This window comes from Herpailurus yagouaroundi, unplaced genomic scaffold (genome assembly GCF_014898765.1).
Source record: "Herpailurus yagouaroundi ecotype Mexico unplaced genomic scaffold, PumYag 67702, whole genome shotgun sequence".
In the NCBI taxonomy this organism is placed as follows: Eukaryota; Metazoa; Chordata; class Mammalia; order Carnivora; family Felidae; genus Herpailurus; species Herpailurus yagouaroundi.
In genome coordinates, this window is record NW_024420501.1 from 4093893 (window position 1) to 4104441 (window position 10549).

General features: G+C 40.7%; 1 long non-coding RNA gene across 1 annotated transcript in view; it reads left to right on the forward strand.

Annotated features, from left to right (window-relative positions):
- The window catches only part of LOC121025837 (uncharacterized), a 56110-nt gene that overhangs the window by 12805 nt on the left and 32756 nt on the right, over positions 1 to 10549 (forward strand). Inside the window, exon 4 of the long non-coding RNA XR_005788163.1 lies at positions 4927 to 5010. This is a non-coding gene — a long non-coding RNA (uncharacterized LOC121025837). The remainder of the gene's footprint in view (positions 1 to 4926; positions 5011 to 10549) is intronic.

The following is a 10549-nucleotide window of genomic DNA, read 5'->3' on the forward strand; positions in this document are numbered from 1 at the left end:
TTCTCCACCGCCGTCAGACTCACCTTGCCTTACCAGACTCGCCCCACAACACTTAGCGTCCCACCGTAGCACAGGGATTGTTTTTTAAACATAATTTATTGTCAAATTGCTTTCCATACAACATCCAGTGCTCATCTCAGCAAGATAGCACAGAGATTATAGCTATACAACCAGAGACCTAACTCAAGACGCATTCACCACATGGCATCTAGCATCACAGGGCTACACAGAGACGTGCCGCCTAACCCAGGAACTAGATCTGGAACACTCAGACTTGCCCCACAGTCCTCAGAGACTCATACCATGGCACAGACAAGATCCACACACAGAGACGTAACCACAACACGCACATTCACCCCAGAAGACCCACACTTGCCCCCAACTGCACAGTCTCATTACACAAGTCTCAGGAGGCCTCATCCACCAAAAAGAACAGCACAGTATGCATGCTCACCCTGGACTATACAGCTTCCCTTCACGAGGCCCATGCTCACTCTATCACACTTCCTCCTCAACAACACGTTGCCCCACAGGGTACAAACGGAGGACCTCCACGCTCGTGCAGAACTTTGACAAGTGACTTGACTTTTCTGAGTCTGGACGCCCATTTGTAAACATGGACAGAGTGCTTCCTTTGAGGTCATCCGGAGAATTCAGTAAGATAATTTCAAGAAAGAACCAAGGTTTAGAGCACGGTCTTTGGAGGCAAACATGCCTGCTTACTGGCACTGGAACCTGGGCACATTCGATGGTAGAAATGGTCAGTGGTAGAACAGAAGGAACGTGGCTTTGGTGTCCATCAGGCCCGTGTTTGAATTCTGCCTCTGCCACTTGTTGGCCAAATGACCTACAGGACGCACTCGGACTCTCCGATCTTCAGCCCTCACTTGTAAACTGGGGGTGACGCCGGCTCTGGCCTCTTAGTTCGTGATAAGGATGAAATGACACCAGGCCTCTTCATCTGAATGTCGAGGCAAAGACAAGTAGGATGAGCAAGAAAGTGGGGGTGACTCTGGAGCCCTTCTGTGATGGGTGGGCTTTGGACGGCCAGGCGGCGGCATGCGGGCTCTGCCTGGGGCCGGAGAGGAGGAGGAAGGTGGGTGTGCGCCAGGGTCCCCCACATAAATGCCTGCGACGGCGGCGGGATTTGAAGAACTGAGGAGCCACCCACTTTTTGTCTTCAGATTATAAAAAGCCTGTGTTCTTAGACCATAGTCACCAGCTTCCATAATCCACATTTTTCCAGAGAGTCCATGTTGTGATGTTTATTTTCTTGGCTGCTTCAAGAGTAGGAAGAAAAGCTTGAGCTCCTTCTGCTGGCTGAGTCATAGACAAGCAGGTGTGGAAATGACCAGAAAAGTTTTTCGGGAAGGAAGTGCTCACATCTGTGCACACATATTCATCATAGATAAGTACACGCTAGAACACACACACACACGCACACACACGCACACAGTGCCACAGATATTCACACTGGCCCAGACCTACAGGTGTGTCATAATCCCACACACCGTAGATTCCTACAGCCGCAGCCAAAGACCTATGTTTTCCCAAGTATGAACATAAAATTCAGAGTCCCAACAGGGGTCATCTCCTACATACACAGATACATATATGCATACACACAGGTACACACAAATGCCCACAGCTCTGTGTGTAGGTGCAGAGCAACATACACTCACAAACACACAATCCACACTCACACAGACCCAGGGACGCGTGCAGAGGCGTATACGCTGACCTGGCCAGCATCCAGAGGACGTGTTTACTGATTCGTAGCCTCAAAGATGCAAAATCACAGATGCACACGCATATATGCACTTACAAAAACATGTAGAAGCCTCTAGAGGCTCATGAGGCATAGACACATGCTCAGACACCCCTCGACATTTATGCAGAGATGTAGACAGGCATATGTGAACCCACACAGACACACATGTTTGCGTGTGTGCATGCGTATAGACAGATGCATAAAGTCATCCATACGTGGACACGGGTGCATGTGTATTTACTGAGATGCAGACACAGAGACATGAATGCAAACATTGAAACATAAAGAGTCATTCGTGGTTAGACACGTGTGTTTTAAACATGTACTTACCGGTGTTGTCATGCTTATAGAGTCACATACGTGTGCACACAGCAGCATAGTTGTTATTGTAGCACACATGTATAAACAAGTTTTTCCACATGCACACCATGAAAATTTAGTGTGCACACGTGCATATGCATGAAAATGCATATGGAAGTACAGAAAGGAATGTTCGTGCATGTGGGTGTACATGTGGAAATAGACAAGCACGCAGGTGTACACATATAAATACATTTGTATGTGGAGATGTATACATGCACACAGATACAAAACAGAGATTTCGACTTGCATATACACAGAGAGATAGTGGCATATACGTTTAGAGAGATGCTTGTCTATCTAGAGAGAGATGTATTATATATAGATCCAGAGAGAGAGAGAGAGAGAGAGAGAGAGAGAGAGAGAAAACAATTGGGCAGAAATGCTTTTATATGCAGAAACATATACCCACACTTACAGACATGGGCCTAAAGACCCACACAAAGATATACATGCAAACACTTCTGCACTCACAGAGACTCACTCAGATGCGCGAGAGGAGCATGTAAAGTCACATACACGTGCAGGAGCGCACGTACATTCACAGAGATGCAGGCATGTGCACAGAGGCAGCGGACCCACACCCATATAGAATCACCAAGAGATGGATACGGAAGTTTGAGCAGATACATGCAGAGACACATATACAGATTTCCACACATGCAGGTATTCCACATGGATATACAGATAGACGCGGAGACCCACAGACATCCACCGGAGCAAACACAGAGGCACACAGAAGCACGCGTGTCTGTTGATCTGTGCACCTAGTCTTAGAAATGCATGCGCACACGGGCAGAATCCAGGATACCCTTCAGACATACAGTTGTGCAGACACTTGTATGTACCGCCGTGTGTGTGCATGCAAACATAGATGAGTGTGCACACCACAGAAGCGTGCACAAACACGGCCAGACATGTACACACAGACATGCAAAATTCCCACGCACACAGAGTCCTTCTATCATGCAGCAACACGAACATCTGCACAGGGACACACAGATCCATTCACCTGCAGAGCCAGCCAAAGAAATTCCTTGTCGCGTAGACAGATTGATGTAGACACACTCACGCCCGTCCCCATGGACGTGCAGATGGTCACACACATAGACACATGTAGAGGTGGCCGAACAGATGGATGAGCACTGAAGCACGCACCCGTGGAGGTAGAAGCACCTCGTCACAAAGAGGCTTCCAGGCGAGGATGTACAGGTCCAGACCCATTGACTCACACTCAGACACAGGCACAGACATTATGTACACACAGACCCAGACACATGCCCCTACTCACACAGATGAATAATTGCAAGCGGTGAACATGAGGACAAAACATTTCCACACAGACATAGATGCCATTGATACACATGGACTCATGCAGAGATATATACATGAGAGTATAGGTACAGGTCTACAGACTTACATATGTACACGTAGACATGGGCACTGCCTCCAAAGAAAACAAGATTTCATCTACTCAGATGGTGACACACTCCCAACCCCCCTTATAGGCACATGCGCACACAACTCTATAAGAGCATATGTGTGTGCAACATACGGGCACATAAATGCACATGCACATGTCCACTCAGATGCCAGCTGTACCCACCCAGGAATACACGCCCTCGGCATATAAAAGAGACGTTCACACATATATTTGCAGACAACACGGACCTAAACATGGTATAAAATACACATCCGCAGGCACACAAATGCAGACATGCACCTTCACATGTCAACATGGATACACGTTGTCACATGTGTACATACACACAAATAATCTACAAATGTACTCCCGTGCCCACGTGGCACTCAGTCCTAGACGTGCATCAGATACATGGATGCACACACATACATGTGCCAACATACACATATAGATGCATACATGGACTCAGTCATGCTGCAAACAAACACAGACACATGCACAGATATAGAGACATACGCAGATTTATACATGTGAAAAAAGAGACTCAAATACTTACAAAAAGACACACAAATAACACTTTTTCAAAGGACACTATGACTTTTAATGTACCTTTTTCTTAGCCTCTTCAAGAGAAAATGGAAATTATTGAGCTCCCTCCAATGACTATACAGGATAAAAGCAGATGCAAAGATTACCAGAAAGAGATCTAAAAGATCCGGAGTGCACAGGTGTTTGTGTGTGTGTGTGCACACACACACACACACACACACACACACACACTTCCACATGCACAGAACCACACAGAAGCACAGAAAGACAAATATGCATAACCAAATGCAGAAAGACACATAGACAGGTGCGCGCACACACACACACACACGCCCCACTGAAACATCACACAGTATACTATTTAAGGGCATGGCTACTGAATTAGGAAAAACAAAACAAAACAAAACCTGCATTTTCCTACTAACTGAATGGTTTGGGGCCATTTTCCTGCTTTCTTACCTGTAATATGGGGTAATAGTAACACCTATCTCTTAGAGTTGTTTAAAGGTTCAGTGAAATGAAAGTTTTAGCCTTTTGCTTGGAATATCATAGATGCTGCTTTTTGGGTTTGCTGGAACTGAAGTTCTTAGCTGCATAAGGTTTGGGTTTTATGATCAAAGTGCATGGTTCTATAATAGAATGTATTAATGTTATTTGTAGGTGGTATTAATGAAGGGTAGGCTACCTTCATAAACAAGGCCACTTTATGAAATTTTCAGAGATGATAAAGGCTTATTACTGTCCCTGGAAAATGGGAACAAATATTTCCTGTAATTATTTGTTGTGATTGTCGCTGTTAGTCATATCCTTTTCCTTTTTGCAGGAGGAGATTGGATGATTGAGAGAGCCCTTGGAAGAGGGGAAGAGGGCTGCATGCCCAGTGCATATTTGCCATCTAGTGCCCGTAGTGAGTAAGTGCAGTGTTTGTGGATTGCTCAGGATATCCCTACAATTTCACCCATTGCAAGGTTGCATTACCGGCCTGGAAAATAAGCTGGTATACTTCAACTTATAGTGGTTTCTGCTATATTCAGAAATTAAAAATGACAACAAAATAAAAGAAATATCTCTAAATTTCCTTTCCCCCACTTAGTTTTCCTCTGGGCTTCACTGAGACTGTGTTCTATAGCAGTGGTTTTCAAACTTTCCAATTATAGGCCAGCTAAAATAATTTTGAGAAATCTCAACTCCATCATCCATCTTGAAGCTGGCATCTGAAATTTCTTATCGTGTGTTTAATTGTTTGTAGTTATTATTTCTATTCTAGCATATTATAAATACTTAGACTTTTAAACAAAATGATTTAGTCAGATTTTTATATTCATTCAGTGAACTGAAACTACCATAATATCTTGATACTTGTCATTGTTGATTTAAAAGCAAACAAAGGGAAAAAAAACATGGTCAGAAACTTTCATGATATTATCTCCCTGAAGTCCCCATTCTGTGTAACTCCCCTCAATAATTTATCCTAATGTAATATATTTTTGTGTTTAAAAGCCTTTTACTGGTCATCCTACTGTACATCTCTGTGTTTTACATATGGGTTGAAATAAATTTTCCTCTAATGCTAAGTTTATTAACTATTAAACTTTTTATCATTGAATTATTAGTAGTATACAGTTTCTCAAAACAATATGAAATTTTACATATATTTATAAGTGCTTACTAAAAATGAAAACTCAAATTTGGTTGGAAATACATCCTTTGAGTGCCTATAGTTGTTATTTCCCCCAAATTAGTTCATGACTCTAAGGATGACTGTTACTTCTAATGAGACAGTACAGTATAAATGTTATTCCTATTTTTCACATATAGAACTCTAAGAACTCAGAAAACTTTGTTCCCATAAATAGGTAGAAGGGAATGGAATGAATGGCCAAGTCATAAGTCAAAAATCACAGTGATCTGTCACCAAAAATAATTTTTAGTGATTTAAATGTTTTAATTAAAATTTAAAATTGTTAACAGAGAACTTTTGATTAGGCCTATCCTTAGTTCCATGAAAGCAAAGAAGCCCCAATTTTACAAAAGGATTTGTTGCCGAATCATTTATTTCTGAGTTTTCTGGTAAGTTTACCAAAATGACTTTACCATGCTTTAGCAAATGACTATAATATCGGTCATACTTTCATTTTGAGGCATTATTTTTAATCCAATGTGCTTACAAAAGGTTGGAAAAATCAAAATACTTAGATGAATATGCCTTAGCCGATACAATAATTTTGACAAAGTGCCTTGAATTTGTTATACCCTTTAAATATAAAACTTGGAGGCTGTAACTTCGGGTCATGATTTCATAGAAAATATTTATAATATAACTTAATTGGCAAAAGCAATGTCCATATCAAAATAATCAGCCATATCAGCTGTACCTTCAGAAAAAGTGTTCTACTTCATTTCACAGTGGAAAAAAGGAACTGATATGCACTTTGAGGAGTAAATAGATTAAATATTAGTAGATTAAATAGACTAAAATTATAATGAGATTTTTATCTACTTCAAAATAAATTGAGAAATTAATAATTTTGTTTCTCATGTGATTTTAAATTAAAGAATGTAATATGTAGCTAACATAATTCATGTATGAAAGAAGAAATCCGATGGCAGATGTAGTTTCCTTTGGTAAACACTTATGCATATGTTTTTACAACTCTGGTGTCGGGTTTCTGGAATAATTAACTAGGAATCATGTACAAAAATTTTAAAATTCCATTAATTTTATTAGACCACAGAATCAAACGTTTCAACCATATTTTATCAGGAGAAAAATATACATAGGTAAAGAATAATCGGTCTGGAAAATACCATATTTTGTTTTCGAAAATGGGAGGTAGAAAATACTTATAAAATGAAATGAGGGTTGACTTTGATTGGAAAAGATATTTCAAGATTCAACCTGAGAAAACAGGTTTTCACTCATTTAATTGAATGACGGACCTTATAAGAAAGAAATCACATACAATTTCTATGCATCGGTTTTACCAGTGTCACCATTTTGCAATATAGGAAAACACTCTAGTTCTATTTGCAGAATCAGCATCAGCAGTCTATCCTGCTGTTAGTCAAGACGTGCATTTCTTTCCAGTTAATGATGCATTTAAGCAAGCGGTATTAAGAATAGTTGCAAACTAATGCTTAATTTTAAGCACGTGGGGAAAAAAAAGTTGTTATTAGGCAGATAAATTTTAGTAGAGAAGATCCACGGGAGCTGAGAATCTGAGAGCGGATCCTATGCAAACTATCCCTGCTCGCATACTTCTAGAAAAGATTTCATGTACCAGTAGCCTAGTTTGAAGACCACTGCCCTAGACTGTTTTCAGCAGAATTGCTCTAGAGCATATATTGTTGTCATCATTGAGGTACTCAGTTCATTGTAATTGACATTCACCAGAGTGCCGTGGAAATAGCTGCCACTGTTGAATTTCTGCTGAATGTTCTGGAAGGGATTATGTTATTTTGCCGATAAACGTATGTGTTGATTTGACTGCATTGTCCCATACAGGAGCCACATGTGGCTATTGAGCATTTGAAATGTGGCTGGTGCGAACTATGATATATTATAAGTGCAGAATACAGTCTACGCCAGATTTCAAAGACAGGGCTAAGATAAATACAATATTTCATAAATATTTTTATACTGATCACATGTTGAAATGGCAGTCTTCTGGATATATTGAGTTCAATAACACATATTATTTAAAATGAATCTTACCTACTTTGTAAACTTTTAAAAACGTTGCGCATGAAATTTAAAATTGCATCTGTAGCTTGCATCATACGTATTGTACGTGATGGTGCTGCTCTAGACCTTACGTTGGTGTTCTCGAACTTCCTCTAAAAGCATGACCACAGGAACAACTGATCTGTCCACGAATCTGGTTCGGTATATTGGTAACTCTTGTGAAGCTAGTACCTTTTACCAGTGTTTGGGTTTTCAGGTTGGGGGGTTTCTAGTTGTAAGCAGGAGAAAGTAAAAAAACCCTCAATATTCCACCCAAGGTATTTAAAAAGTAGTCTTTTATTAGCACCTAGGAATTTTCCCAGTACGAACTTTGGGTGGCTTCTCAGCGGGTGCATGGGCAGCTTTTCAGACTCTTCCAAAATGCCAGTGGCAGACATGGCATTCTATGGAAGATATGAAGTATTTCATCACATTTGAGATGCTTTTTTATGGAATTAAGTTTTTATGTAACACCAAGAAAGAAAACAAACACCCCTAAATAAACTATGATGTAATGCTTTCATATCCATAGAATTTTAATTTTATATTTACTCAGAGAGCTCTTTTTGGCTTATTTAGATACATGTTTATCATATGTCATGATACTACAATAGCCATGACCAGATTTCAGTAGATACACAGGCAATGGCAGCTCCCTTTCAACTGCCTCCTGGCTGACAGCGATGGTAAAATGCCATTGATTATAAGGTGCGTTCTGATTTCGGAGACGTATAAAAGGCAAGAAAAGATACATGCTGGAATCGGGTAAATATGGTAAGTCGTTTCTTCAGAAAAAAGGACCGTGGAGGACAGAAAGCAAACCCTAAGACCTCCCCCTAGCGAAAACACCTGTGCTGTGTTTGCAGAAAACAAAATGTGGCTCTTATCTAAAAATTTATCCCAGCGCCCTTAAATGACATTGCGTTGTGCATTTCATCTTAGTTGTCGTTTCAGGGCTTTCTTAGCATTCTTTTGTTTGTGTCCTGGCTCGGGAGTGAAAAGGTCTAGCATCTCTGTTGTGAGAACCACTTAGCACAGTCTCGTGTGAGGCTGTGCCTTCAATGGCACTGTTCGTTCTTCGTAAGTGGGCTAACAGAGGGGGCCTTTCTCCTTGTGGTAGTTTAGTTTAATTTTAACATATTCATCGTATCCTTTCTTGACTGGAGGGCTTGACAAGAGGGACGAATGGAGATCGAGCGGCTTTTTGAGTTTTTGTTTCACATAGTATTCAAGAGGCTCAGCAAGATGAATCAGAACTCCACAGGAAGTACATTATCTCAAGAATCAATGAAAACAACCCTAGATTCGCTATCCAGGAATTGTGACACATCTCTGATCCTAATGATACTCTTGACAACAGGAGAGATTTACAAGAGGTAACAGAAACAAAAGTTTTCATGAAATGAGAAGAATAAGAGAACCAATGACCCGTTTCCTTCATTGCCCCTACAGTGAAGCATTATTCTAAGATTTACATATCTCTTAAGGGTTCAGAAGCAGGGCCAGCTTCACGGACTTGTGACTTGTGCGTCTCATAGGGCTCCATGCTGGGTTTAAGGCTCTGCTGTCCTGGTCTTGACATTCTTATCAATAAGTTTGGTAAAAGGGGCCCCACGTTTTCATTTTGCACTGGGCCCCACCAATCACGTAGTTGATCCTCTTCAAAAGGAGACACTTGCGAGAGAGAGAATAGTGAACTCAAGTTGCGAAGTTAAATTAGAAGTGTTGCTTCTCTAATGTTATGCACCGAAACTGAATTCTTTATGTCAGTACTCATAAACATAGTATTCATAACCTACCGTCGCTGTCGTTGTTGTCGTTAGGTGTAATAGTTGTCAAAGTAGTAACAGGAATAGTATTACTCAACAGTCCCTTATTTTGACTCCCTCATTTACGCATGTGACCTGGGGCATCTTCTGCGTCTCTACTTTCTTTCTTTAAATTTTAAAGTCTTTATTTTATTTCATTTTATTTTAATCCCAGTACAGTGGACATACAATGTAATATTAGTTGCAGGTGTACAAGATAGTGATTGAAAACCTCCATACGACACCTGGGGCTCCTCATGACAAGTGCCCTCCTTAGTCCCTGTCACCTATTTCACCCATCCCCCACCCCACTCCCCTCTGGCTACCATCAGTTTATTCTCTATAGGCAAGAGTCTGTCTCTTGCTTTGTCTCTCCCTCTCTCTCTCTTTTTTCCTTTGCTCATTTGTTCTGTTTCTTAAATTCCACATATGAGTGAATCGTATGGTATTGGTCTTTCTCTGAATGAGTTACTTTTTAATGTATTTTTAAAATTCTATTTACTTTTAAAAAATTTTTTTAGTCTTTATTTATTTTTGAGAAAGAGAGAGAGAGAGCAAGTAGGGGAGGAACAGAGAGAGAGGGAGACACAGAATCCAAGGCAGGCTCCAGGCTCTGAGCTGTCAGCACAGAGCCCGACGCGGGGCTTGAACTCACGAACCACGAGATCATGACCTGAGCTGAAGTTGGACTCTTAACTGACTGAGCCACCCAGATGCCCCATATTTTATTTTTTAATTTACATCCAAGTTAGTTAGCATAATGACTTATTTTGCTTAGCATTATACCCTCTAGCTCCATCCATGTTGTTGCAAATGTTGCATCCTTTTTATTGCTGAGTAATATTCCCTTCTGTATATCTATATCTATGTATATATCTCTATCTACCTATCTCTCTCTCTCTCTCTCTCTCTCT